Source organism: Balaenoptera physalus (assembly GCF_965194825.1).
Source record: "Balaenoptera physalus genome assembly, chromosome: 3".
Classification (NCBI taxonomy): Eukaryota; Metazoa; Chordata; class Mammalia; order Artiodactyla; family Balaenopteridae; genus Balaenoptera; species Balaenoptera physalus.
Genome location: NC_138890.1, coordinates 45,267,171 through 45,293,563, shown reverse-complemented (window position 1 = coordinate 45,293,563; position 26,393 = coordinate 45,267,171). Strand labels below are relative to the sequence as shown.

General features: G+C 39.3%; 1 protein-coding gene and 1 long non-coding RNA gene across 2 annotated transcripts in view; one reads left to right on the top strand and one right to left on the bottom strand.

Annotated features, from left to right (window-relative positions):
* Positions 1-26,393, bottom strand: part of LOC309656965 — a 423,741-nt gene that overhangs the window by 329,871 nt on the left and 67,477 nt on the right. The gene's annotated exons all lie outside the window — the stretch shown is intronic.
* SGCD (sarcoglycan delta) overlaps positions 10,273-26,393 on the top strand; it is a 419,219-nt gene continuing 403,098 nt past the window's right edge. The window contains exon 1 of the mRNA XM_082453954.1: positions 10,273-10,601. The gene's annotated coding sequence lies outside the window, so the exon portion shown is untranslated. The remainder of the gene's footprint in view (positions 10,602-26,393) is intronic.

Sequence of the window (26,393 nt, the reverse complement as noted above, 5' to 3'; positions counted from 1 at the left end):
ATTAATCTTTTTGTCTGGATGATATATCCATTGTTGAAAGTGAGGTATTGAAGCCCCCTACTATTACTGTATTGCTGCCTATTTCTCCCTTTAGTTCTGTTAATACTAGCTTTATGTATTTAGGTGCTCCAGTGTTGAGTGCATGTGTATTTACAATTATTATATCCTGTTGATAAGTAGACCTCTTTATCATTTACAATGACCTTTTTGTCTCCCGTGATAGATTGTGACTGAAAGTCCATTTTGTCTGATATGAGTATAGTTGCTTCAACTGTCTTTTGGTTACCATTTGCATGGACTATCTTTTACCATCCCTTCACTTTCAGCCTATGTGTCTTTAGGGTCTTTCATTTTGTGGTTACCATGAAGCTTACACAAAACATCTTATAGTTATAACGGTCTATTTTAAGCTGATAACTACTTAACTTTAATTGCGTACAAAATCACTCTACACTCTACTTCTCCCTCCCCCATTTCATTCTTTTGATATCACACTTTACATTTTTCAATATTGTTTATCCATTAACAAATTATAGTAGTTGTAGTTATTTTTAATACATTTGTCTTTTAACTTTGAAACTAGAGTTAAAAGGGATTTATGTACTACCATTACAGTGTTAGAGTATTCTGAATACTCTATTCAGAATATAAAAAGTGATTTTTATACTTTTATTTTTCATGTTGTTACTTAGCATCCTTTCATTTCAACTTGAAAAACTCCATTTATTATTCCTTATAAGGCAGGCCTAGTGGTGATAAACTTCCTCAGCTTCTGTTTGGCAATGATGGAATATTTCTTATTACTAACAATGTTCATTATGTTAAACATTTATTAAGCATCTATTATATGCCATACACCATGGTAGTTGTGGATTTGCTCAACTATGTCTCTGTCACATGTATAAATTAACTCCTTTTAAAGAAAAAATGATTTGAAATATATTTTCTTTCCTTGGCAGCTTTTAATTTTTTTGGTGTACATTTGTCAGGTTTTAGTGTTGAATTTTGAGACTTGGCCTTTCATTTAAAGCAACATTACTTGTTCAGAGGGCTTCTAATTAGCTTGGGATTCCTGAATCCAACTGTTGTATTTTGTATCATCGAACACTGATGTGATTGTAAAAATAAAGATGAGTGATGCTATCGTTTTTTCAAGTACAGGTTTTATTTATTTCTGCCTATCATGGAGTGCCTATCATGGAATCTGGCCCCTTTTTATTGATCAATAAATTTTATTTCCCAATAAACATGTGGTATTTCAAGAGTTTTACTTTCAGCAAGCTGTAATACAATGAGAAATTGTGAACCAGAATGAAATTTTGGAAGACTTGATCAATGTTTTGTGCTTAAAGGAAAGAATGCCTGGAACCATCTATACCAGTATTTGCTTTGCACTGTTCAATTAATTTCTTTAGAAAAGATATATTTGCAATGTGTTTCATTACTAGTCACATTAAATTATCAAATGTGTCAATTCCTCCTCAAAGTAATGACTTAGCTTGAGAATCCTTCACTGTGTACTATGCATATATTTGAATTTCCAAAACAGAAAATGACTTCAGCTTAGACATTGTGTCTGGCGAATGGAGATTTCTGAAAACTGTGGGTCATTGATTTGTCCCTGAGCCAAACTTCCTGGTCCAGATTCCCTCCAAAAAACAAAAAAAGTCTCTTCAAAGTCAACCAGATAATTTTGCCCTTGGCCATTGAAAAGCAGGATTGGATTTGCTCTCTCTGTTTTGAAGAGCCAAAGCAGGGTGAGTGTCATTTCCCATCAGGTATGATTTGTGAAATGAACCCTTAAATGAAAGGTTGGCATAATGTTACTGTTCTAATTGTCTGCCATTAGTTTAATTCAGCTGGTTTGGGCTTGTATATAGCAAATACTTTTTCTATCCTTTGGTTAAATATTGCCTCTTAATATTTCTTAAAGAATCTTCTTTTGGCAAGATTATGAATATATCTTGAGAGCCCTATCATCCATAGTTTACACTGAACTTTTGTTTGCCTACTGCTTTTTCTCAATTCCTTAACTAGCCTACTCAGTTCATGTGGTGGAGATGGAGTTGATTCCTTCCCTTTAGTTGCCAGTGTTGTCCTATGAGCCAGATACAGCCCACAGGAGGGTCTCGTACCCTTGGTCATAGGAATTTGTTCAGGGATAAACATGTGGCTCAAGCTGGAATACCTACCATCATTTCTGGAAAAGATCTTTTATTTTCCCTGTGAAAGCGAGCTTGGGACCACCTGTGGACAGCTTACTATCCAATGGAGAGAGAAAAACTGAGAATGAAGCCTGGACAAGAAGGAGATAGAGCCTTGATTATATTTTAACTGCTACATTCCATACCACAATAAGATCCACTTGGGGTTAGAGTAATATGATTTAGGAACCTCCACTTTTTTTTCTTTAGGCTGATTTGAATGAGTTCTGACTGCTGTAACCAAAGGGGTCCTGATGAATGTGTCTCTTTAGGCTTGTGCCATAACTACTTTGTGCCTCTGTATATATGACTACATCTCCACTCAGCCTGCCCTCTCAAGTGACCAGCACAGCAAATCCTGTACTCAATAATCATTAGCATCCTACTGTAACAGAGAAGAACAAACCTGACTCCATATTGGATCTATTTATTTAGCTCTAACCCTTGTGCTCTGTCGCCTGTGCTTAGTCATGCTGGCTCTGCCCTTTTGTAGAAGAATGTTGCCTACAGCCTAGAACGTACATGGTAGCCCATTCTCAAGGCTCTGCCCTTTAAAGGTATAACATTTTTTCCATTACTGTAGAGACAGAAAGTTTCAGAACAGAGAACAACCTTTGTCTTGTTGGAGGTTTAGAGGAATATTTTGACCAGACCTAAGAGAACAGCAGCAAGAACAAAGAATTCTGGCACCAAAAGTTTGTAACAACCTGCCACACTCCCTTCCCTTTTAGTACAAAACAAGTTTGGACTCTACTTTGGGTAAGATGGTTCTTTGGGACACTAGTCTGCCATCTTCTTGGTCTGCTGGTTTTCTGAATAAAGTCAATGTTCCTTGCCCCAACACCTCATCTCTCGATATTTTGGCCCATCATGTAGTTAGCAGTACGAGCTTGGACTTGGTAACACTACCTTGTACCTCAGGCCTTACAGGCTTTGCCAGGCACCTGACTTGGTAATTTCTCATAGTCTTTTAGAGAAACATGTGAATGGCTTACTAGTTTCTGAAAATATTTACATCTTATAGGAGAACTCAGTATTCTGAGTACAATACATTATTTTAACATGTCAGAAGGATTAAATTAAGTTTGAAAACCCAAGATTGTTTTTAAAACAAACGGTGTTATATGAATGTTCCTGCAGTTGAATTAAAAAAAGAAAAACTGCATTCACTTACTTAAAAATATCTTTTGTATACTTCCTACAAGCTAGGCATGGTGCAAGGAACTAGGATACAGTAGTGAGCAAGCAAACCTAGTTTCAGGCCTCATGGAGAATATTCATTTTCTATCAGGAAAGATTAACATGAATCAAATAAAAATACAAATAAATATATAATCAAATCTATCACGAGTGCTAGTTTGGGGGTATATATAACAGGGGATTGTTGGTTCTGGGGTTCAGACACCTGAATCCTAGAAAAAGTGATAACAGAGTATGAATTTGAAGGTTGAATAGGAGTTAAGTAGAAGAAAACATAAGAGTGGAGGTAGCATCCAGGAAAAAGCAGTGTATTTTCAGGAGAGAGTAGCTTTTTTGTAGATTCTCAAGTGAAAAGATACATGATTTCTTTGAAGCGCTGGAAGAAGGGAGACTGGCAGCAGATGAGACTGAAGAGGTAGACGAGGGACCAGATCAAGCCAGGCCTTTCAAGTCTTAGTGATGGTGGCTGTCTTTCCCTTTCAAGCAATGGTAAGCCATCTAAGGATTTGAGCGCACAGAGTGACACAATTAGATTTATGTTTTAAAAGTTAAGCTATCACTGTAACTTAGTGATTCTTAAGTCTGGCTCATGTTAGAATCATTTTGGTTGGGGGTGGGTGGAGCTGAAAACAAAATTACCATTACTCCTATCCCATTTCAATAGAATCAAAATCTCTAGGGTGGGCTCCTAGCTCTGGTTATTTTAAAAGCTCCCTTCAGATGATGCTTACATAAATCTAGACTGGAGAATTACATATGTAAATAAACCATATAGGAGATGTAGCTTAATAAGAGTACCTATGCTAGAGAGGCATTTGAAACTGGCTTCTCAGTGTGACTCACAGTGACTGTGGCCAAACCTAATATTATCATGAATCGCATTAATAGAAGTGTTCTTCCTAAATGTGAGACGGAGTTGTTCCCCTGCGCCCAAATTAGCACACCTGCAAAGTTTGTTCACCTCTCAGCACCAAATTTTAAGAAGAAATTAGCCAAACTGAACCATTCCTAGAAGAAACCAAACCAGATGTTACAAGGAATCTAAAGTATAATGAGGACAAATGATCCACTGGTACCAGATGTGGGTTTTTTTCTTTTTTCAAATTTTTTGGAAAAATATTAATTTTTAAAATTTTTATACAATTTTTCAAGGTCACTTTCCATTTACAGTTATTACAAAATATTGTCTGTGTTCCCCACATTGTACAATACATCCTTCAGCCTATTGTACACCCAGTATTTTGTGCCTCCTGATTCCCCCACCCCTATATTGCTCCTTCCCCCAACTAGTAACCATTAGTTCTCTGTGAGTCGGTTTCTTTTTTGTTATATTCACTAGCTTGTTGTATTTTTTAGATTCTACATATAAATTATATCATACAATATTTGTCTTTCTCTGTCTGACTTATTTCACAAAGCATAATGCCCTCCTCCAAGTCCACCCATGTTGGTGCAAATGGCAAAATTTTGTTCTTTTTTATGGCTGAGTAGTGGTCAATTGTGTGTGTGTATCTATATATCACATCTTCTTCATCCATTCATCTGTTGGTGGACGTTTAGGTTGCTTTCATATCTTTGCAATTTTGAATAATGTTGCTATGAACATTGGAGTGCATGTATCTTTTCAAATTAGTGTTTTTGGTTTTTTTGTTTATATACCCAGGAGTGGAATTGCTGGTTCATATGGTAGTTCTATTTTTAGTTTTTTGAGAAACCTCCATACTGTTTTCCACAGTGGGCACACCAATTTGCATTTCCACCAACAGTGTACAAGGGTTCCCTTTTCTCCACATCCTTGCCAACATTTGTTATTTGCTTTTTGGGTTTTTTTGATGATAAACATTGTGACAGGTGTGAAGTGATATCTCATTGTAGTTTTGATTTGCATTTCTCTGATAATTAGTGATGTTGAGAATCTTTTCATGTGCCTGTTGGCCATCTGTATGTATTCTTTGGAAAAATGTCTATTCAGTTCTTCTGCCCTTTTTAAAAGTCGGTTGTTGGGGTTTTTTGTTATTGAGTTGTATGAGCTGTTCATACATGTTGGATATTAATCTCTTATTAGTCATATCATTTGCAAATATTTTCTCCCATTCAGTAGGTTATCTTTTCATTTTGTTGATGGTTTCCTTTGCTCTGCAAAAGCTTTTCAAATAAGTTGCAGGATACAAAATTAATATACGGGAATCTGTTGCATTTCTAAACACTAACAATGAACTGTAAGAACTAGAAATTAAGGAAACAATCCCATTTACCATCACATCGAAAAGAATAAAATACCTAAGAATAAACCTACCCAAGGAGGCAAAAGACCTGTACTCTGAAAACTGTAAGACACTAATGAAAGAAATTGAAGATGACATAAACAGATGGAAAGATATACCATGTCCTTGGATTGGAAGAATCAATATTGTTAAAATGACCATACTACCCAAGGCAATCTACAGATTCAATGCAATCCCTATTAAAATACCAATGGCATTTTTCATAGAACTAGAACAAATAATTTTAAAAGTTATATGGAAACACAAAAATCCCCAAATAGCCTAAGTGATCTTGAGAGAGAAGAACAGATCTGGAGGAATCAGGCTCCCTGACTTCAGAGTATATTACAAAGCTATAGTCATCAAAACAATATGGTACTGGCACAAAAAGAGGCATTACAGATCAATGGAACAGGATAGAAAGCCCAGAAATAAACCCACACACTTATGGCCAATTATTCTATGACAAAGGATGCAAGAACATACAGTGGAGAAAAGACAGTCTCTTCAATAAGTGGTACTGGGAAAACTGGACAGTTACATGTAAAAGAATGATATTAGAACATTGTCTAACACAATACACAAAATTAAACTCAAAATCGATTAAAGACCTAAATGTAAGATTGGACACTAAAAAAACTCCTAGAGGAAAACAAAGGCAGAACACTCTTTGACATAAGTTGCAGCAATATTTTTTTGGATCCATCTCCTAAAGTAATGGATGTGTTTAAATTGTAATCAAAATAACTCTTTAAAAAAGGATGATTAAGCGTCCCTGTTTTCAAATAAGTCAAAAGGTTTTATTTATTCAAAGCTTAAATATGAGGGCCAAGTACTTACTCATCCTAGATATTGGCAAAAAGGCAGGAGATGATGCAGACAAAAACCCATGTCTCTGTGGAGTTTATATGCTACTTTAAAATGAAGTTTTCTCTTTCATGCAGTCCTTATGATCAGAATTTCTAACTGACCTTTATGATCAGCAGCTGTAGCATCTGAATGTGCTACAGGGAGGAGATATACTTCAGTTGTTAGTTTTAGAACATTAGAAGTAGAAATTTCTGAAAAGCAGAGAGATCAACATCTATAAAAGAATTCCAGCCAGAGTGGCCATTGTAGAGAGGATTCAGAATCTAATGGTGAGGATTAAAAGGTATAGGAGGAAGGAGACCAGTCTAGTGATCTAGTGTAGTCTAGAGTCCTTTACAAAACTGAAAACCAAATAGATAGTATTAAATAACAGCAGTACCGATATAGTCTGAGCACTTACGGTGTGCCATACACTTTGCTGAGTGGTTTATTATGTGTTGTCTCAGATAAGACTGATAATACTCATTATACAGATGAAGAAAGTGAAACAGTGTCAAGCTGTAACTTTTTAAATACATGGGTCCTACAAATATCAATATAAAATGAAAGTATGTCGAAGATTTTATTTGACTCATTAACTATGAGGGAATCAGTATAATCGTAAGACTGATTCTGAGACCATTTAAAGAGCTCCTTGTTCATAGGTACATTAATAAAGAATGTTAACACAAGATTGCTAGACTAGATACAAAACCAGTGAATGTTCTATAGAGCAATAAACTATAACATTTGGGATTATATTTTATTTTTTCAGCACTTTTTCAATGATTTATTTTTTCTTTTTTTTTTAATTTTTATTTTATATTGGAGTATAACTGATTACAGTGTTGTGTTAGTTTCAGATGTACAGCAAAGTGATTCACTTATACATATGTGTGTGTGTATATATATATATTCTTTTTCAAATTCTTTTTCCATTTAGGTTATTACAGAATATTGAGCAGAGTTCCCTGTGCTATACAGTAGGTCCTTGTTGGTTATCTCTTTTAAATATAGTAGTGTGTATATGTCAGTCCTGAGAAATACTGTGTATCTTTAACAGGCAAAACTCTCTAAGGTAACTTGTAACTTTACTATATTTGGGATCTTTATTCAGTTGTCAACAGTGAATCAAACAAACCACATTTCCCTTAAATAATTCTTGAGAGAGCATGTTAAACAATTACCACACATGACTTTGACAGAATGTGACTACCTTTTGGTCTGCTTTTCAAGTTTTGGATAATTTTTCTTAGCATTAGAAGACGTAAGTAACTTTTTAGGATTTTCCAGCTAGTAGTAATGAATTGAGTCTCATGCGGCGGTATCCCTCTTCAGATATCCACACTGAAATGAGCCATGTAGCTAGTTTTTGGAGAGACATCAAAGCAGTGTCCTTTGGATTACATTACCATTTTTCTGCCTTTATATAAAATCTGACCTTGTTTTTCCAGTTGTTTTACGTTTGGGGTTTTGTTTTGTTTTGCTGTTGTTTTTTTTGTTTACCAAAGCATTTATAAACCACTTAAAATTAAGAACTACCCCTCCTCTTTGTTTTCCCAAAAGAAGCTGGGCACCCCGACATGATTAATAAGTAGTGTGTGGTTCATTAACCACTTGCTATGATTGCCTCTGAAACGAAGGCTCTGGAAACCCAGACAGAAATCTGATTCTTTAGAATTTGTAGCCACCGTTTCCTCAGTAAGACTTCTTCCTTGACCTACAGGATTTTTATTTTGTAGTTGTTGCTGTTAATGTAGGACATTGCAGTTGCCAAACATGGGAATTGCAATTGTTAATGGTCTTCTATTTTTAGAATGGTAATCTTGAGCTCTTAAGGTTTGGCAGAAGCTCCAGTTCTCTGCAAATGGCACTTTGTTCAGCCTCATGTAACTGACTGCAGATTTGGTCTGACTGTTTACCTTGCTGGTGAGTTAATCTTGAGGAAAGACTTCAGTGTTAGGTGTAGTGAATAAATGAAAAATAGCTGTGTGGTTGGCTAATGTTCCAATAAAGAATTAGGACACCTGTCTATGTTTAAGGGGATAGGCCCCTATTGTGTAAAGATAACTTGGCAGAAAACTTAATTAGCCAATCAGATAGTTGATTCTAGGAACTCAAACTAGATGTGAGAGTAGAGTTTTGCTTTTTGGTGAGAGAAAGGGTCTGGTTTTTGCTTGATTCAATAAAAGGAAAAGTAAACCAAAATTTATTTATAGGCACTATAATAAGCACTTTGCATGGATTATCTCACCAAATTCTGTGAGGTGGATTCTGTTATTACCCCCATTTTACAGATGAGGAAACTGAGGTCCAGAGAGGTCAAGCAAACTAATCAGAATTCACAGCCAGTAAGAGACAGAGCTAAGATTAGACCCAGGCCATCTGATTATAAGCCTTCTCTTGTGCAGGTTAGATGATATGGCCTTTCCCAAATGATGCTGGGAAAGAGAAAGCACATGGAAAATTCACCCAAATCCTGCTTTCTAGCATCAGTTCTAACATTAAGAGTCTTTGCACCTCTGAACAAGTCATCTCATCTGTGTGGACCTCCATTTCCCTGTGTAAAATGAAGGGTTGAAACAATTTGGATTGGATGGTCTCTGGGGTTCCCTCCTTCTCTAAAGTTCTTTGATTCTATAATTGTGTCCTGACCTTAGAGGTGCCCATGCTCCCTTCCCCACAGACAGATAGACACACTGCTTCCCAAGGCAAAAATTGAATCCTCCTGAAAGTACCCATTGCAGTTTGATGCTAAACTCCGGATCCTACCAAATCTATTATTTACAGCAGTCCCTCAGGAACACACAGTACTTTTAAAATCTGGCAAGCCAGTTCTTTAAAATAAGTTGCTAGCGGGATATGATTTTGGAAGTAAAATATTAATACCCCCCAAACAGAAAAGAATAAAACTCAAAATAAATGAGGCTTTCTCTTTAAATCATCGTTTTCTACAATGTTACCTTGACAACTTAGCTTTGGCTCTTTAGAGAGGGGGTTTTCAGTGTAGGAGAAGAGGGGTGTCCTCTTTGTATCTTTAGAAATTTCCTCCGCGTTTTATGGAAAGAGGAGATCTCAAAGGTAGACTACACGATCCAGCAGAAATGTACACGGGACATCTTGATGGAGGGTCGTCCAGAAATAATCACAGGTGCAGAGAATTAGGACACATTCTGATTAAAGGTACCTTCTTTTCTCCTTTCTGTTTCCTGTAACCACAACACACATTGCAACAGCCTGCAAAATGTTACATTTGGGGACCAGCGCGGTTAGAGAGCGGAGAGCCACAAAAGTGCCTGAAAAAATAATTGCATTATTTTTAGTGGCAGCAGTAAGAGATGCACACATCAGGTTGAGGGGACAACTCAGAAGTACTGAACCAATCTGGAAATGCTAAAAATATTGTTCCCCCTCCAGCAATTGAACCTTTGAGCAAAGACAGAGGCACCGGCAGGCAGGAGGATCAAATGAGAATTCCCATCTCTCAGCTGTAATAGGCTCGTTATCAGGACTGGCAAGAGTTGGGCTGGGGTGAGGGGGCTAACAGGGGTCAGCTGGGGCCTGTGCGCAGAAGGAGAAAGTTGAAAAAGGGCGGTGTGGAGCAGGGGAAGGAGACTCAGCTCCAGCATCTAGCGCCACAGAGCAGAGGCCGCGTGGAGAATGAGAAATCAGTACTAGTTCTAGAAGCCGCTGCCTTTGTGGTTGTGAGTGTGAGCCCAGCAGCCCCCATGGGTGCCGGGGCAGGGGAGCGAGTCTGTGTTTGACACACGTGTTTCCCATTGAGAGCTAAAGACAGCCCAGTAGGTGGGAGTTGGCCTGACAAAGGCGTATTGAAGTACAGGCAGAGTACGGTTTCAAAGCAGTCAGAAAAAGCACGGGAATGCTGTTCAGGAAATTCTTCAGGCATGGGCAGGGACTTGGCTGCGATTCTGCAGTTGGAAAATCTGACTGGGGCAGCTTCTGAACACAGGCTGGGCCTGCTCACCCTCTGCAGGCCGGCCGAGCGGCCGCCCCCTTCCAGCCTCTCCACACACGCCTGGATCGCAGGGGATTCTCATCAGCCGCTTTGTGAAGCAGAGGAGAGGTAGGGAACGGCTCGGTTCTTGCATTTCCAGGCTTTCTCTTCACTTTCTAAGCCTGCTGTTTGTTTGCAAGTACTCTGTGTGTTTGTGTGTGTGTATGGGGGGGCGTGGGGAGGTTGTGTGTATGTGTATGAACAAGTTAGAACTCCATCACTTCAACATTTGGTGTGGGGTTGTACTCTTTTCTTCCCTCAGCCCCCATCAAGAGGTGATTTTCGGCAGGGCGCTTTGGAAAGTTAGGGTTGAGCTGGCAACACGATTGTGAAAAAGAAAAGTATGTGAACTCTTGTATTGTCACCCTGCTCCAACAGTCTGTAACTTTTCTGTGGGGAAGGACAGTTCGTTGGCAGAAAATATAATTTTAGATGAAACTGTGTTCTTTGCTTCATGAGAATTTGGAGAGGGGCATTTTTAGCAGAAAATGGCTCTCATTTTAGAGGAAATCAGCGTTTGAAGTTTCTATTTTGGATCACACTTTCAGAGTATAGGAACAGATATGTGTATAGGAGTTCCTGGCATCTTTTATTATTATGTGGCATTTTGACTGTCATTAAGGAGCTCAGTGATATATTTGCCTAGAAATATGCTGGATCAACATTTGTAATTCTGTTTCTAGAATAATTTTCAATTTTTTCTGAATTGCAGAAGTAACTGGCAGTTCTTCCCTCAAAAAAAAAATACTTCTGTGTTTTATGGAGTGTGGACAACTAAAGAGTCACAGAAAACAGTAATTTATTCAAAATCATTGTTAAAAGACAGACATATAATAATGTGAATTTTATTTCATTGATCAATTGATTTTATTTTACACCTTACTGAAAAGAGTGATTAAAAAAAAAAATCAAATTTTGGATAATTCTTTTTAATGCATATCAGCTATAATGCAATACAGATTTTTACCCCTCCCCTGAAAGCTATATCTTATTCTATACTTAACATTTAGAAAATACATAGCATAATATAATTGCACTTAAGAACACGGTTCAGTTCTGAAAGAGCTGGACTCAATCTCACTACAGCTTTGTGATTACTGGCAGAACCATCAGGGACAGCAATGGTGTTTTCTAAAGGGGGCTTGGCCAAGAGTCTGGCTGGGGAAACAGATGAATGAATGAGTTCTTGGCTACTTCTTGAATAGCAGAAGAGTGGCTAGACCTCTCAGGGTGGACATCAATAAAATAGGTGTGCATTTACTTTGGTTCTAAAATCTCTCAACAAGTAGCTGATAGTAGAGAGTTAGATTAATGGGTGAATAAAGAGTGGGGGGGAGGCTGGACTTTTTCATATCTTTGTCTGCGTAAGACCTAGGATAAGTGCACAGGCATTGTGTTTTGTTGGTGGCAAGTCAGCCCTCTCAGTCAGCAATTTTATTTTCTCCACAGTTTTGCACTTGGAGGAGGGAATTAGGAAGTAAGTGACTGACAGCAGGAATTCTTATTCTGAGAGATGGCACACAAATGTTTTCTTCATGAATGTCATCTTTGGGTTGGGTTGGGATGAAGAGGGTTTGGGAACTGTTGGACGTGGGGTAAGATAGGACAGACAGTGACTACACTTGGGTTGCCTATGGAGTGAGCAAGATGCCAAGAGATTAGGAAACAACGTGAACCACAGCCAAACACACTGCCAGTGAAAAAGGAGACTGTGAGCTCTAATTTCATACTCCTCTAAATTTAGTGTGCATTGAGCCTTGAGCAGAGCAGGCGTGAAATAGCAACGTCAGGTTGCAGGGGTACGAACAGCATTGCCTGAAACTTGGAAGAAACGCTACGGTTTCCCTCTTTTAGAAGTATAGGAGGGGAAAATCCAGTTCCCTGGACATTTGAAAAGGAAAAAAAAAGAGGGGTGTGGGAGGGTAGAGAAGAAGAAATCCAGGGCAGAGGTACAGGCTACAGGGAGGGAGGAGTGGCCACACCACAAACTGGGCAGCAGGGGCAGAGGGAGATCTGTGCACAGGAATGAAACATACATACTGGAATAGCAAAGCCCAGCGGGCACTGATTGGTTCACCTTGAAGTGTGTGGCTAAACCATGGCCTCAGTGAGGAGAATTGTTTTTCCCTCTTCACAATAGAAGACCCCACGGTCAGTCTGCCCCACTGTGCCTTCTGGAAGCAATCAGAAAGCACATTTTGTAAGAATGGCATCGCCCAAGGGTTCAGATTTCCTAAGTGAGGAGGGAGCAGGCTCCTATGGCCTTATTTTTAACCCATATTTGTTCCATCCAGAGATATTTCTGCTGGGAGTGATGAGTGAAGGGACCAGGTGGAGATGGGGGAGGGCTGGCAGTGAGCATAGCTTGTTCTAAGCCCTACCGGCATACACTTCATCCTTAAGACAAACTTTTGAAAAGGAATATAGAATGATACATATGCTTTATTTTAATGCATGAATTTATTTAATTTTATTTCTTTAATTTTTAAAAACCTCCAGGGGCACGTACCTCATTGTTGGTGAAAGTATTTAATATTAGTTTCATAAGGTGAGGACGTTCATGGAATTATGGATTTGACCATCTGGAAGGGATTAGGGCCATCCTGTAGTCCAGAATTTCTTGAGTTGGGTAATATAGAGACTCCTTTTAACAGGGTGAGGGAAAAGATCCATGCCCCCATTGTTGATTTAACTGCTTTTATTATACTGCTATTTAAATATGTACAAACCAAAAATACCCACCTAGGTAATCACCTCTCTATTTTAATCATTCTTTAGCATCTATAAGACTAAAATCAATTTATGAATTAAATACAAAGTAAAGTAATAGTATTCAGGTTATCAACATTGTTATTTTAGGTAGAGGATGCTTTACTGGAATTTAGTAAGGCCTCACCATGAACATGGGGCTGACAGTTATCTGGAGATTATTTTGATTCTAGACATTCATACTCTTATATCCTGGATATAGACTTGATTCTTCCATGACTTTTTTTCTCTTCAAATGTACCTTCATTTGCATGCCATGAGGTCCTTTGATCTGCACCTTGAAGGAATGTTTCATTTTGTATTATATTACACTCTGCTCCTTTTTCTATTCATGACAATTAGAATCAAATCACTTATCGCCAACATGATTGTACACTGAATACAAATGCAGACACCAGAACTGCATGGTAGTAGCCATAGGTCATGAATTGGATCTGCGTTTCCTAGGACAAAATTTGGGTAAATAAAATAAGTACATCAAAAGAAAAGAGAAAGAAAAGCACAAGAACAAATTTGGCAGAGAACTCTCAGAGTCCTGAGAAAATCTGAGAATCCCTGGTGCCTTGGAGACTCTACCTTAAGAGGTACCGATTTTGGCCAGTTCTGGTTCCATGGAAGAACCTCTGCAGGAAAGAGGAAGGAATGGCTCTGGAAACACTCCATCCATTTTTCTAAATAGCACAGCCACTTTTATTTGTTTCATATATTGGGATTTTGCAAGAGATTTCATTTGAAAAGAGAGTTTTAATGCTGTATCAGTAAAGATTGCATTTGGCTGCAAGTAATAGAAACCCTGCTCATAGAGTCGGAAAATATAAAGCCTTACCTTTTGTGCATGTAGATGTAGACTACACCTGGACAGTCCAGCACTGTTGTGGCAGCTGAGCAATGTCCCTAAAGACCACAGTTTCCTTCCTGCTCCACTGTCCATTTGTTCATCTCCATGTGTCATGTTCAAGTCAGGACAAAGGTGGCAGGACACGAAGGGGAAAAATACTTCTCCTCATGAGCCTTTGCCCCTTTAATCAGGAAGGGACACCCTCCCACATAAACTTCCCCTCACTTCTCAGAATCCACACCCAGAACTGGGTCATGTGCCTACTGGCCCCATGCAGTTTCATTACCAGGATGGGTGGAGGTCCTCTGGGTATGGAATAGGAGCCCACAGATCCAGATCAAGAGTTCTAGCACTGTTCTAAGAGTCCATTGCTTCTATTTTAAAGAAGTGAACACTGAGACTAGAAAAGATGTGTCACCTGCCTAGAGAACACAGGCGTTCAGAGACAATGGCAGTGCTTCTTGTTCCTTGACTCTGAGTCTGGAGTGGACTACTTGTTATGTGTGTTGGCTTAATAATGAGAGCTGAGTGATACTTTGGAAGCCATGCTAGAGAAAGTAACGTAATAAAGTCTTAGTATTAGAAGGTCCCTCAGAAATCACCTGGTTCCATGGTTTCTCAAAACCTCCTGAATCAGAATTTCTGAGATTAGAGTTGGGGAATCCCTCTATTTTTAAAAACTCCCCAAGTTATTCTGTTGAAGCCAACCAGACACTGGTCCACAGAACTGAGTTGGTTTAATACTGTTGGAGCTAAATCATTATTTACTACAACAGTGCCATTTATAGCATCACTGACAGATGTCAGCCAGATGTGTCTGTAATTCGTTCAGTGATGGAGAACCTCACTGTACTGCGAGACAGCTTGGGACATTGTTTCTCATCTCCAGCCTCCTCAGATTGGGCCAAATTTGCATCTCTGTACTTTGTAACCATGGCCATTGTCATATTCTCTTAAGGCACATTTGAGGGTGGTAGGAGGACCTGGTACAGAAGTGAGATGAAGAGAGAGGGAGTAAGGGTAACGGGGGTCAGAAGTCTTGAGATAGGCTCTGAGTCCACTAAGAGCTGGATCTCAGTTTTTCCATCTGTAAAATAGGATGAGATGCCTGTAAAGTGTTTTCTCTTTCTCATTTTCTATGGTTTTTGTTATTCTCAAGCTCTCCCGTTTCTTTATGAATGTCTTGAACTATTTCATCTCTCCCTTATCTTTTCCTGCACTTTTCTTTTTACCCTTCTCTGAACACATTCCAAGTAACCTCCTCCTGACAAAAATACTGTTCCCTGAATTCAATTCCATTCATCTGACAAGGGCATGTTCCGTGAACAGGACACGCTACATCTGTGAACCAAAGGGGCAGAGGGTGATTGTAAATGAGAAGCAGCCCAGTAAGAAAGAAGAGTGGAAGGTGGGATGATCTTGTAGCAGAAGGAGAGTGATTACATTGTGCAGTGAGCCCAGGCTGCGAGGCATACAGACCTGAACTGTGACCCTGGCTGTGTGACCTTGGACACGTTACATCCTCTTGGTGAGCCACAATTGTATCATCTTTAAAGTGAACATGGTGGCATCTACCTCGTAGTATGTTGTGAGCTTGTGCTTAGACTGCCCTTAGCATGGTGCCTTGCACACAGTAAGGACTTAAGTATGTCAGCTGTATATGCTTAACATTATCTCAGCATGAGGCAAACTGACAAAGAATGAAATAGGCAGATCAAATGATAAAATGAAACATTGAGACAGTCAGCAGAGGAGGGTTTTATGCTGAGTGATCCAGGTTACTTTTTCTTTGTTGCCTTAATTTCTCTGAAGATTCCACTGTCCTTTTTCTTTCACCTTTGCTGCCACACAGAAAGGTGGTCATCTTTCTTATGGTTTCAAATTCCTTTTGTGAAGTGTGAACTGCCTTCTGTAAAGGAAACGATGTAAGCTGTGGCCTATTGAACAGGTCTGCAGGACTGGGGGAGGGACGTGTCACCACGGTTCACCAAGCGTATAAATCCTGTGAGACTGATTTGCTCAAAATCTTTGCTGGTGGTTGTCCTAATGGAGCTCCGGGTGCGTAGGTGGATACGGAAGTGATGGCTTTATTCTTCTTTTTATCCAGTAATGCAGTGGCACCTATTACAGTGAGCACAGTTTCCTGATAAAAACCATTTTGCTGGGGTTTCGAAATTTCCTCCTTGTTCAGACCACGGTCCTTTGCCAGGGTGACAGGATCGGACTCTCTAGTGATTTCCTTGACTTCTAAATAATATATTTCGGAATTCCTGGAAACCCTGCTGCTATTTCCCAGGGTCAAAATATTTAAGCACTGAAACTGCTCTCATAAAGCTCAGGGTAAATAGATAAGTAAATAAATAAACATCAGGGAGAGCTCCTTTCTCCAAGCAAGTCATTCCACACCACCCTGTTGTCTCCACTCCAACTGGGTTTGTGGTCCTGGGCCAGTGTAGTCAATGAAAGAAGGTGCTTCAAGCCTAGAGATGCCTGTCCTTTGCTACCTTTTCTTACCTGTAGTTGTCTTCTCTCCTCTCTAGTGTTCTCTACTCTTTCTAGCTCTTTCCTTCTGTGTTTTTATTCCATTCCCTCTTCCTGTTGCCAGTTTCTTTCTTCTCTTATATTTGTTCAAGATGTTTACCAAAGTCATCGGCTTCCCTCAGTGGGCAGGAGGGTTGGCAGTAGACCAGAGTCTGGACAGCAGAACTTTTACCATGCGATGATAGACATTACCTCCTCGGCTGGCTGTGACCTTCGGAGGTTTGTGGCCTCCCTTCTGTTGCTGATGAAGCTAATCCTGGTGTTTCCCAGGCCAAGGATGCAAACACCAGGTCACAAACTGGCAATCCAGGGCTGGCCTGAGGACACATTTTGACTCATGAAGTGTTTTTTAAAAATCGACTTAGTTACAAAGCATTTACATGTACTGAGATATTATGTACAAATTTAGATATCTAGATTATCTAGAAAAAACTTCAGAAGGGTATCCCTGGTCTGATTTCTCATAGTGTAGCAGCTGGGGGGATTTGGGTAGCGCCTGTTGCTTTAAGAGGGCACATGTCCGCTTCACTCAGTGACCCCCACCTGCCTGATCTGACATCACTAAGCTCAATAGGGTTTCTCATCTGAACCACAGAATATAGAAAATGATTCAAGTGACCATTTTTTCAATTCTTTCAAGGGTGGTACGTATAGTACCATTCTAGATGCATAAGAGAGAAGTTAGGGCATCATGACTTAATTCTCTCAGAGGACACTGTTGAGATGGGCTAAGTGTCCACTAGGAAGAAATGCAGTAGAACAGCATGGTGGCCAAGAGCATGGGTCTCAGAGTTAGATGTTCCTTGGAATCAGCACCTCATAGAATTGTACTTAGGATTAAAATTTTCAAATGTGATAGAAATCAGAACAGTCACTGCCTTTGGGGATGGGGATTGATGAGGATGGGGCATGAGGGAACTTTCTAGGGTGATGGAAAGGTACCCTATCTTGACTGAATATTTTTTACACAGATGTACAGATTTGTAAAACTCAAGCTGTGTAGTGAGTATCTGTGTATTTCAGTAGGGGTAACTTATACCTCAATAAACATATATACATATGTTCATGTGTACATACAGACATATGTGAAGGCATGCAAAGTGCATAATAACTTTCAGCTGTTATTGTTTTCCTGCTTCTTTCTGGACACTTTAATTTTTGTTTTTTTAAAGAAATAACATGACTAAAAATGAGATGAAGAGATTTTCCTTTCAGACCACAGATTTCCCTGCAAGCATTTGAGAGCACAGGTAATAGCTAAAGATCCTTGCCAAACACAGTTGTCAAAGGAGAATCTGCTGGATCAATGCTAATTTTGTGGAACTATTGAATCACTATAGAAGGAAGTGCCTAATTTGTTGTAACTGTTTTTCATGATGCTGTAAAAATTGTTGGGTTTCAGAGACATATCAAAGATGGTTTATTACCTGGGAAAAAATGCCTGTACTTAGAGTAACATGTACCCTGGCTGAAATATAGTAGTCCCTCAATAAATATATGAAGAATTGTCTTAAAATTACTATCCATGTTGAGAAATTCTAGCTGAAACTGTTACCAAAACATGTTCCTAATTAGTAATCACACTATTCTAAGTATATACGCATATCTGGAAACATTTAACACAAGAATTGGAACAGAGTTTTCACCCAGGCACTCTGGGTTCAAATTCTTGCTATGTCTTTAACAAGCTGAATGACTTCGGGTAGGTTGCTTAACTTTTCTGTTTCTCAGTTGCCTCAACTGTAAAATCAGGATAGTACTAGCACCTGCCTCATAAATATATGTCTGTGACAATTAAATAAGTTCAGTATAGTGTTTAGAACAGGGTCTGGCACATGGTAACCATTACGCAAGTATTTATCAACAGTTTTGTATTCTTTGTGTTAGGAAACGTGGTTTTGTTGTGATTTGCCTTTGGGTATTGTTCAAAAGGCATGTGTATGGTGGTTGATGAAAGTGGTGTCAAACAGGAGTTTCAGTTGAAAAGACTGAAGCCTGGAATTCGTGGGAAACGTGCTGTTTTTCAGTTTTAGCGGACTTTGGTCTTGTGACTAACTTACTCTGTGACCCTGATGAAGTCACTTCACCTCCCTGAACCTAGTTTTCTCATCTGTTAAATCATGACTTGATATTGTCCATGTCCTCTTCAAGCTTTGTGTCTCATTCTCTGATCTTAAGTGTTTGAGTCGTTTTCATTATTATTTTATTACACAGCTTGGTCCCCAAGTCACAGACGTACTGTAGAGGCCCGACTACGATTGTCATCATCTGGTTCTGGGCAGAATCGTCCATGGGGATGTAAGAAGCCCTGGATTTGTACAACACAGGGTAGCTGGAAACAATCTGTCGCTCCTGTTAAGAAAGCTGGTTATAGACGAGGCCACAATGGGTAGATGCAGTGCCCTTTGCATGTGAAAGTGACACTATTAAATTTGCTCTCAGTGTTTGAAATTATTTTTCCTGTTCAGGGTGTTCAGTTTACATTCTTTCGTGGTTTTCAACTTACAGTGTCAAGGACCACGTTTAGAATGATGTCTGAGTGTTATGCAAAGCCAGATCTCCCTGACTCTCCAGGTTCCTTCCAATCTTTGCTCAGATATTATTGTACTTTCTCCATGAGGTCAGCCTTTCTCATGCTTTTAAAGGTGGAACCTGCCCAGCTCTTCACCCCCTACCACTGCTGATCTGCCTTTTCCTGTCTTTTTTTTTTTTGCTCTTTTACCTGTAGCCCCCATTGTCTTATGACAGAAATTTCAAACATAATTTTCATGTTGATTATGTGTCTCTCCTATCGCTGCCTCCTGCCACTGCCATGAGATTAGGGACCGGTGGCTTTGCTCTTTGATGTGTCCAAATGCCTGGAATAGTGCCATGAGAGGACCTGAGGAAAACAGATTTGTCGGGTGGTGGCAGTGTATATGCCCTTTTTAAATGCATTTCACACTAAATATACCTAAATGGTCATTCTAAATACCTTGCATCTTTTTTTTTTTAACATCTTTATTGGAATATAATTGCTTTACAATGTTGTGTTAGTTTCTGCTGTATAACAAAGTGAATCAGCTATACATATACATATATCCCCATATCTCCTCCCTCTTGCGTTTCCCTCCCACCCTCCCTATCCCACCCCTCTAGGTGATCACAAAGCACCGAGCTGATCTCCCTGTGCTATGCGGCTGCTTCCCACTAGCTATCTATTTTACATTTGGTAGTATATATATGTCCATGCCACTATCTCACTTCATCCCAGCTTACCCTTTCCCCTTCCTGTGTCCTCAAGTCCATTCTCTACGTCTGGTCTGTGTTTTTATTCCTATCCTGCCCCTAGGTTCTTCAGAACCTTTTTTTTTTTTAGATTCCATATATATGTGTTAGCATACGGTATTTGTTTTTCTCTTTCTGACTTACTTCACTCTGTATGACAGTCTCTAGGTCTATCCACCTCAATGCAAATAACTGAATTTCATTTCTTTTTATAGCTGAGTAATATTCCATTGTATATATGTGCCACATCTTCTTTATCCATTCGTCTGTTGATGGGCACTTAGGTTGCTTCCATGTCCTGGCTATTGTAAACAGTGCTACAATGAACATTGTGGTAAATACCTTGAATCTTATTCAGCGAAAGCTAGGTCTTTGCCTCATTCTCTGTCTACTGGAAGGAAAATTGGGCCTGAATTTGAATCCAGACCCTAACCAACTTACTAGTTAGGAGTCCTTGAGAACATCCCTTCATTCCTTAGTACCTCGGTATCTTAATTTATGAAATAGTTTTAATAAGATTGATCCCCCAGAGTGCTGTCAGGAATGTATGAGCTAATGTATCTGAAAATGCCTAGAACAAATATGTATGTGTGTTTCACAAAGATATTTCTGTCTGAAATGACTTCAGCTGACACCTCACACATCTAAATCTCTAGGACAGTGAGAATTAATGTTTGTAATTATATTGAAATATCTTCTAATTCATCAGAGATAAATATTTTGAATTTAAATAGAAGGCGTATTGAACTTTGGAGGAGAACTTTGATAATAATATCTATAACACACACACACACACACACGCGCGCGCACATACCTTAACCTAGCAATTCAGCATCTCAGGGCTTCTCTGAGCGCTCTGTTTGGACATATGTGAAACTTGTATGCCCCATTCCTGTGGCTTTAAATAATACTCATATGCAGAAAACTTACACATTTCATTTCTAAGCCCAGTCTTCCCCCTGAATTCCAGATTCATTTCTGTGTGCCTTTGTGACACCACCCCCATGGATTCTTCTGTGCATTTCAAAATCAGTGTGACTTAACAGAGCTCTCTCTCTCCCCTCCTCACACTCCATTTGCCTCCTGCCTCATGAGCCACTATCCTCCCAGTGTTCCCCATCCTGATAAATAGCACCGTCATTCGCCCTGCTGCTCATGCCAGAACACTGGCATTCTCCGTGACTCCTGTCCTGCACACACCCTAGGTCTAGGGGATCAGCGAATCCTGTTAGCTCTACTTTCCAAATAGATTCCAAATACAGCAGCTGGCCACCTTCTCACTCAACCTCTACCCAAATCTGGGCTACTGTCACCTCTCTTTGGGTGACTTCAGGAGTCACAGGCCCCTGGTTTCTCTACTGGCATTCTTGTCCCCTGCAGTCTATTCCTTACAGAGCAGTGAGAGTGATTCCAAAGTGAAAATCTGATCACTCCTGCACCTTGGTTCTCTGATAGTTACTGTCACAATCAGTGTCATACCTGTGGTTTTACTGTGGCGTATAAGACCCAATGTGCATTCCTTCTGCCTGCACTTCCAAGCTTATTTTCAAACACTCTCCCCCTTGTGTGCTCTGATCTAGCCACACTGTTCTTTGAACATGCCAAGTGAGCCCCTACCTCAGGGCCTTTGCACTTGCTGGTGCTGTTTCCTCTGACTGGAGTGCTACTCCCAGATGTCCTCATGCTTTACCGTCTTGCTCGTTCATGTTTTTTTCTCAAATATCTCCACCACAGAGAGGCTTTCCATGACCGTCCTACAGACGGGAGCCTCCCTGGTCATTGCCTGTCCCCTTCTCTGGCTTTACTTTTTTATTCATAAGACTTATCCCAAGAATAAGTATGACAAACTAGATGTTTGTTTATCTGTTTATCATTTCCTCCACTAAAATGTAAGGTCCAAGAGGCAGGGAATCTGTCTTTTACCACTGAATGACTAGTGCCAGCACACGGTAATACCCAGTAAGTATTCATTTGTTTAAATGAACATTGGTATCAGAAAATTAGTGGAAACAACCTGTGTTCACCACTAAAGAGTTGATTAAGTTAAATATCATGTACACATACAATTTAAAACTAACTTTAAAAAAAAACAGATTTCTGTATTTTTTCTGGGACTATCACTGAGCTATGTAAATGGACCAAGTTAGATTAAGAACAATAAAGAGTGAAAATATGCCCTTCTTTCTGTGAAAAAGAAAAATTTAAATATGTGTATGTATGCTTTGAATGTATATATTGGATAAAGGCTATATGTGTATTGAACATTTCTTTAGTGATAAGAAGAAGGGTGGTAATAGTTGCCTCTATGGAGAAAGGCTGAAAGTGTAAATGAAAAAGGTTTTCTTAACTGTATCTTCTTCAGCTCTTTTAAATACATGCACTTGTCTAATTTTTTGCAGTAAAAACTCTTCAACACTTACATATTCCAATTCTTAAAAAACTAAAAGATGGAATACCTAACTTTTAAATTAGTCCAAATATTTGTTTAAGTAGAACATGCCATTCCTGGACCATTTCATACAAACAGGCATTTTCTTTTCTGGATGAATTTTACAAGGAAAAAATGTTGATTGTTATATCAGAGCTAAAAGTGAGGAGTTTATTACCATTGTCAAAATTGTGCCAAACATTAGCAATCCAAGACTGAAGCCCTTGTATGGATGGCTGAATGAAAACAACCCTTGAAAGCAGGTCATTTTAAATCCGAGACCTCAAAATTAACCTGGTAATGGAAAACTATTTACGTGCCAAGATAATCCAAAATGACTCAGATTTACAACAAACTCTAGAAACTGTAATGAACCTGGGAGAGAACTTATTCCTGCTATTTATATACACTGGTTACAGTTGTAAACAGTGATGTCATTCATGTTTACTTTTAAATGTTCTGGAAGTTGTAAGATGCCGCAGCAGCGTTAACAAACCCTAGCTCACTTGGTTTGTATCACTTGTCTTATTTCTAAGTAAGTGAATGTATTTATTAGTCTAGCCATGTTAATTCTGTACTCTTACCACAACCTGTAAGGCAGAGTGTAGTTAGTCCACAGCTTCTCTCTGCAAAGCCCTCCTTTACCCTTTCCTCTGAGCTCATTCAGTGCCCACCCTGCTGGCCATCCTGCTTAATCTTGAGGATGATCTTAAGGCCGAAGTGCTTGCTCTGTCCTCTGCTGGAAAACCTGTTCTACCTCTAGGTCTCACCTTAATTGTCATTTGGTCAGAATGGCCTTCCATGACCAGTGTGGGTCACCCTCTACTCTCTGTCATGGAACCTTCTTTGTTTCCTTCCTCCCACCTAACTTTAGTTCTAATGGTTTCATCCGTTTACTTGTTTACTGTCCATTTCTCTCATTAATATACAAGCTTGATGAAAACAGAAATATCTTACTCTTCCTTTTGAAGACCTAGATATATCCAGGACCTGCTGTGGTACCTGGCACATAGTAGATGGTCAAAGATTTTCTTTTTCTGTTTAAAAAAGAGATTGAGATTGGGGTTTCCTCCACAGCCAAGTCTGTGCTTTGCCACGTTTCTTTGCCCCACGGTATGTAACTGTACAGAGGATTGCACTCATTATCACTCCCATAAATCCCCTTATGGAACAAGACATTATGAAGCCTAGTGGGTAGAAGAGTCTAGCGAGCCTTAATAAAATGCCTGCCAATGCCTCCTTGTCCTCAGCCCTATTAGTAGAGTGGATCATGGCCCAGAAAATTTTATAGGCTCCAGAGAAAAATCATCAAGAAACTTGATAGCATTGATGTGTCTTTAGAAGGTTTACTGATTGTTTTTTAATCATCCCTCAAAACATAATGCATTCTTGCACAGCAGACTGATAATGCAGATACTGTAACTGTTTCTAGATATCTCTTTTATTTGGGGAGGAAATAAAGAAAACATCTGTTCTTCTCCTGAAGAAGAATCCAGCTGAAACAAAAACACAACGCAGACAGAAAGTGATGGTTTCTAACAGTATTATTCTAGAATAGGTGTTCAGCCTCATGAAATGTGCCAGCTGTGTATGTTTCTGCCCCAAGACCTTCCATCATCCTAATATCAACTGATAAAATGTAGGAAGGAGGGCACTATAAGATTTTCCAGTAACTATTTGGTACCTAACCAGATTTAGGAAGGGGAGTGAACATGGGTATGACCACTTGAGTATGATGAGGCTGGTTTCTGTGTTAAGATGTCAAAGGCGTGTCAAAGTAGTGGGATTTAACATTTTGAAGGTCAGTGTGGGAGAGCCTTAAGCTGGGCATTTAATGTGACTTCCTAAATTAGAGGGGCAACAGCTACAGGGTCCAGGTACCACTTAGGCTGGGCTTGGCTCAAGGATCTTTGTAAACACTTTATAGCGAGCATGGGCTTTGTACAAATCGTATGGCTTCTGTGACTGATGTTGGACATTTGTGAGGCCGTTGGAGAAACTTCAGGTAGCAGAGTCACTGAGGTCTTGGTTGTGTGAGCAGAGACAGAAGTAAAACCAGGCCACACAGCCTAGGAGGAAGTTCTTCACAAGTCCAAGTCATAAAAATGGATCCTCTCCTTGAGATTGTCATATTAAATTAGTGTCTAGGCCTTGATTCTGTAATGCTGCATGATCCCAAGTATGAACATTTGGATGCGTGAGACCATGAGGTTACAGCTCAAAACCATGCTTTTAAAATGCCCATCCAGCATGACCTTCTTTGGAAATCCCATGTGTGTTATACTTGGCAACTATTTAATTAGCCATGGTTATGGGTGGTTATTATATTATAACATTGCCTTGATGATTGGTGGTTCCTCCGTATTAGTGGCAAAGCAACAGAAAGTTTCACTACATTCGTTCTCTGGGAAATATAATCCTATTGTATTTTGTGTGCAAAAAAACCAGATTATCTTTAAGTCAACTGGATTTGTTTATGAATAGGTGAACACTGAAAATAGCCTCATGAAGGAGCAGAGTAATGCTCTGTAGTTAAGCCTACTTAACATCAATATATCATAGTTGCATGTGCCTTAGGAAACGGAGGCAAGGTGTGTAAGTTTTCATTCCTTTGCTTCTGATCTTATAGCTGTTTACTTATTACTGGAGGATATGCTTTGCAGTTTAACATTGGCTTGATTTGTATTCATTCACTGAACAAATATATGCAATTGTGTGTGTGTGTGTATATATATATATATATATAATTATACATACACATGCGTAATTACATATACTTACATAGATGCATACACACACACACACATCCGTTGTTTAGGTGCTACTAGAGTTCAAAGAAGTTTTAAATACTTGGAAGAGTTTGGGATATATTCAGAGAGGTGACATATATCACTGTAAAATATGTTGTATGACACTGTAAGAAGTTCCCAATGACTGATGGAAAATACTGTTGTCTTGTGATTCTCAAGAAGAAGGTGTATTTGCTTAGAAAGATTCTGTTTTCAAATTTACCTGCCTGGTGCACCACCACAGATAAAAGTAAGCATCTTAGGGAGTATATTATACTGATCAAGGTTCACTTTTGCTAAATTACTCAATTTTTGAGAATGTTTTGATGCATGATTGGTATAGAGGGAGGGAAAAAATAAGAGCGTTAATCACATCAAATGACAGATATTTATTCTGCACCTATTGCGGTCTAGGCATTGCTATACTCCTATAAATCAGATTATCACTCCCTTGTTTCAGATTCTGCCGTGGGTTTTCAATGACTTTTCAATAACATCTGAACTTCTTACTACAATCTCCAAGGCCCAGCATCATCTGACTCAAGTCAACTTTTCAGCCTCATCTCACTCCCATCTCTGCTTCACTCATTACAGCCAGTCACACAGGCCTTGTCTGCATTGGGGCACCTGCCTTTGCTTTCCTTCTTCTGCCTGAGATAGTTTTGGTTTTTGCCCCTACCTTCACCTTCCTGTCTTTTTCTCGTCCTTCAAGTCTTAGCATAAATGTTACATCCTTATAAAGTTCTCTCTAGATGAGTGTATATAAAATACTTTTCATCCTGTGATGCTCTCTTTAACATTACCAGATATATTTCAGTGTAGATACTTCACATGTTTCATTTTGTCTCTAAGCATTTACTGTACATAGTCCCCCACCACCCAGCCTGTGAGCTTCATAAAGGCAAGTTAGCTCTTCTTCCTTGTGGTATCTTGAGACCCTTCCCGCAGTATATGGAATTTGATTGACAATCAATAATTATTCGATGAGAGAGTAGACGGATGAAAGACATTTAGATTGGTCCACTTTGAGATGGAAACTGGAGTAAAAGTGGTAAGTTGAGTTTAATTCTCATAGAAGTACAAAATGAAAGTATGACACTGGACATTGTCTCTGAGATGGGAGAAAGAGAACGTTAACTCATAATGTGAACTTGGGAGAAAGAGGCAGAGAGGAGAGTTTGGAAAGACAGACAGTAATCAAAGATAGAGGGAAGAAGCCAGAAGTGTCA